The following is a 4,198-nucleotide window of genomic DNA, read 5'->3' on the forward strand; positions in this document are numbered from 1 at the left end:
CTTCGTGGTCGACACCATATAATAAGTGTAGGAGATGTCATAACACAATATGTACTTGCACGCACCCGATGATTAGATAACAACAGGAGATAATTACATTACGAAAAGAAATGCATCCAAGCAATAAAAAAAATGTGGCCCCGTTGAAACATATATATATATATATATATATATATATATATATATATATATATATATATATATATATATATGTATAATTCAATGAAGTTCTGTAGGTCCGGTGCATAGGTGGTTTTAGAAACGAAGGTGCACACTTACGAAAATTGCATCGTTAATGGCTGTAACGTTTCGGCGGTGGCACGGCCTATATATATATATATATATATATATATATATATATATATAGGACGTTCCACGTCCGCCGCCGAGGTCTGCGAGTGGTGGCGCTGGCTAACACTCAGCGCCGCGGTGGCTCAATTGGTAGGGCATCGCACGCGAAATGCGAAGGTTGTGGGTTCGATTCCCACCTGCGGCAAGTTGTTTTTTCATCCACTTTAATTTCCATTAATTTATCGTTTCCTTATTTCATTTATTAAGCACAAGTAATTTCCCCTATGTTGTCCTTGGTGTCAGTGTTTGTTGGCTTCTCATGACATGACTAATAAAAAACGGGATTTTCTACAGCGTCAAATTGTACACAATTGTGCGCGTTGTTTAATACGCTGTCAGTTTTCCTTCGACGGCGCTGACGCTTTGAACGCGTCGCGGAATGGATTCGTACAGCGACACCACCACCTCAGGAGAATGTCGAAGACGCTCCCACTCCTCACTCACTGCACGCCGAAGTGTGCCTGATGTTGCGCTGGAGAACCGGCGTGCGGACAGGCGGCTCGTCATGATGACCCACACATTTTCGATGGAATTGAGATCGGCGCCAACGGGTGGCCAAGGAAGCGTGTAAGGAAGGCAAGGTTCTCAAGGACGGTGGTCAGAGTGGGAGCTGTGTGAACGGAACGCCTGCGGCGCTGCAACAGGTAGCAGCCATCCTTGAATGGTCCCTCCAGGGTGTAAGGCACCAGCACTTCCTGGAGCAATTCGCAGTAGGCTGATGCAGTGAAGGAGCCATCAATTGGAAACACTGGACCGAGTCCGTTTTTGCTGATGGTTCACCATACGCTGACGGCGCATCGACCGCTGGACAGGACGCTGTGGCAATGAAGTGGCTCGTATCTGGCAAAATTTATTTGAAAAAAGTGGGTCTTCGGTCTGAAATGGGTGCTGTTAAAATTTAAGAATCTTGGTGGTTAATCTAGCCAACTTGTAAATCTGCGCCAGGTTGGTCACAAATTATTTCGCCATGTGCGAAAAGAAATATAACTCTGGCATCGGAATGAGACAAGCGCTCGCATTTGTAATAAGCGTATTCTCATTGATGGGAAATCTTGATACAGACCGATGCTGAGCTGACACATGACATTCAAGTAAGGCTGATTTTTTTGCTGCGAATAATTCAAAACTGCTGTAAATTCTCACCTCCAACTCATAGAGTGCCAAAGAAGACGCTGCTGATCCCATCGCAATGAGAAGGTGGATTCATCGCTGAAAACCACTTGGCGCCATTAATCCACCGTCCAATCTTCCACAGATCGCGCGAACTCAAGCCTTGGCTACCTCTGGCGCTCTGTCAGACGAGGCTTCTGAGAAGCCACGTAGCTATGCAGCCCTGCTTCTCGCAGTCGCCACCGGATTGTACTGGACGACACGCTCAGCCGAAGCGAATTTCGTCGCCGTTCATGAAGGATCCGCCACAACACAGGCAACGATGAGCAAATAGGTGAGATTGTTTGTTGCCTTTGGTCGCCCACTGCGCTCTTCGTCAGCAAAAGTTTCCCCATGGTTGCGCTACGCCCTACTAATTCTACTCACTGCTGTTCTCTGCTTCTCCATCAGGCGGCATATCTCACGCTGCGACCGCCACTCAAGCGACAGCTCCTCAATGCGTTTTCGTTTTTCCAACGGTATGTATGGCGCCATTTCGAAAGAGGAACTGAAGCACAAGTAATCCTCCAAAGCCGCTTTCAAACAGTCTTTCACAGCTGTATTACAGAATATTTTAAGAACCATTTCAATCATGCGTCACTGACGGTGATCGCCTACGCTTCTCGTTTCCAATGATAACGGAGGCAGCTCGTCGGCTAAAGCGTGCGATAGATGACAACGCAGTTCTACAAAGGAATTCTCACAACACAACGCCCATGGCTTCTGCGTCTCACTACTGTTCATCCTGGGCAACACCGTCGTGCAGTTAGCTTTTATCGACGCAACTTGTCCCAAGAGATCAAGCTGATGTATGCCACGTTAACTTTAGTTCTTGCTACATAAATATGTTCTTACATGGTTCCAAACCAAACAAGGCACATATATTGTATAGCCTGGTTGTTCTGTGAGAAATTTATTTGTATAATTGCTTTTTATGAAACTCCATCACTGCCAAAAGTGTCCTATCTATCGGCTGATGTGCCATCAGGGTAAGAAAGGCTGTCAATGTAGAGGCACTCATTGAGCTTGTTCGGATTGATGGTCTTTTACTGCGTTATACAGCCCATTGTATACATTGCGCCGTGGACAGAGTGCTGCAACCCCAATGCGATTGGGGCAAGATGCAAATGCGCTAGTGCACTTTAATTAGGCGCATTTAAAGTCCCATGGTCGTCAGAATTAACCCGGAGCCTCCCACTATGACGTGCCTCCTCATCATATCGTGATTTTTGCAGGTATAACCTCAGAATTTATTTAGATTTTTTTGCCCAGTCCGACATGTGTGGGGTATCGTAGAGAGCCGCCTGTTATCGTGTCACCTCTCCAGCGCCACAGTAGACGCATTATGCTGTGTACTTAGCAATAAATGGCAGCGCGCTCAGGCGTCTCCTCATGGCATCGCGTTATGAGTGGATACCACGGCACCTCAGAGGGGTCATCGCCGCCTAAGGAAAATTGACGACGTAGTCAAATCCTGCATATCGTTCTGAAAATTATAATTTCCGAAAACAACAGCAGCACGTTGTCTCGTCCTAAGTGCCTTCAAGACCGGAGTCTGTCGGGGGTCACCCCGACCAGTGATTCAGGTCGGTCACTCCGACCCGATTCGCAAGGGGGCAACTGTAATTAGAACTCCATGGCAGCATCTACTTAGGACAGGTAGTGACTGCGGATCCGGATCATGAGACTGAAATAATCAGGAGAATAAGAATGGGCTGGGGTGCGTTTGGCAGGCATTCTCAGATCATGAACAGCTGGTTGCAATTATCCCTCAAGAGAAAAGTGTATAACAGCTGTGTCTTACCAGTACTCACGTACGGGGCAGAAACCTGGAGGCTTACGAAAAGGGTTCTACTTAAATTGCGGACAACGCAACGAGCTATGGAAAGAAGAATGATAGGTGTAACGTTAAGGGATAAGAAAAGAGCAGATTGGGTGACGGAACAAACGCGAGTTAATGATATCTTAGTTGGACTCAAGAAAAAGAAATGGGCATGGGCAGGACACGTAACGAGGAGGGAAGATAACCGATGGTCATTAAGAGTTGCGCAATGGATTTCAAGGGAAGGGAAGCGTAGCAGAGGGCGGCAGAAAGTTAGGTTCGCGGATGAGATTAAGAAGTTTGCAGGGACAACATGGCCACAATTAGTACATGACCGGGGCAGTTGGAGAAGTATGGGAGAGGCCTTTGCCCTGCAGTTGGCTCAACCAGGCTGATTATTATTATTATTATTATTATTATTATTATTATTATTATTATGGCAGCATGCACCGCACAGCTGTACCTGATTTTATATTCTCGCGCATGTGTCAGCGTTGGCGCAGGTGTCTGTAGTGACACCCTCGCCTGCATTTCTTGTTCAAGACTCGTTGAAGGTTTTGAAAAAATAAAGGCAGTATGGTGCCGCTAATTTCTCCTTTTGGCATCCTGCTGCTTGCGCAGCATTGTAGCGCCTGCAACTCAAGTTCTACTTCTAACGCGACGGCAGACAAAGATTGCAAAACGTTGCTTCTACCTTCGGCAGCAAACATTGGAACAGTTCGAGGTAATACAACGCCGCAGAAAGCCATTTTGCGTGAGTCATTTAAAGGCGTCAGAGAAGGCAGGGCGGCGCGCGATAGCCCGCCCAAACAAAGAATGAAAGCGAAGTGCGGCGGACACCCGTGCCAGCCCAACCGCAGCCGCTGCGTAAAACAA

General features: G+C 47.0%; 1 non-coding gene across 1 annotated transcript; it reads left to right on the forward strand.

Moving 5' to 3' along the window:
• Positions 1-423: 423 nt before the first annotated feature.
• TRNAS-CGA (transfer RNA serine (anticodon CGA)) lies at positions 424-496 on the forward strand. The gene has a single exon. It is a non-coding gene; the product is annotated as a tRNA-Ser (tRNA).
• Positions 497-4,198: the final 3,702 nt, after the last annotated feature.

Source organism: Dermacentor andersoni, chromosome 1, assembly GCF_023375885.2.
Source record: "Dermacentor andersoni chromosome 1, qqDerAnde1_hic_scaffold, whole genome shotgun sequence".
Classification (NCBI taxonomy): Eukaryota; Metazoa; Arthropoda; class Arachnida; order Ixodida; family Ixodidae; genus Dermacentor; species Dermacentor andersoni.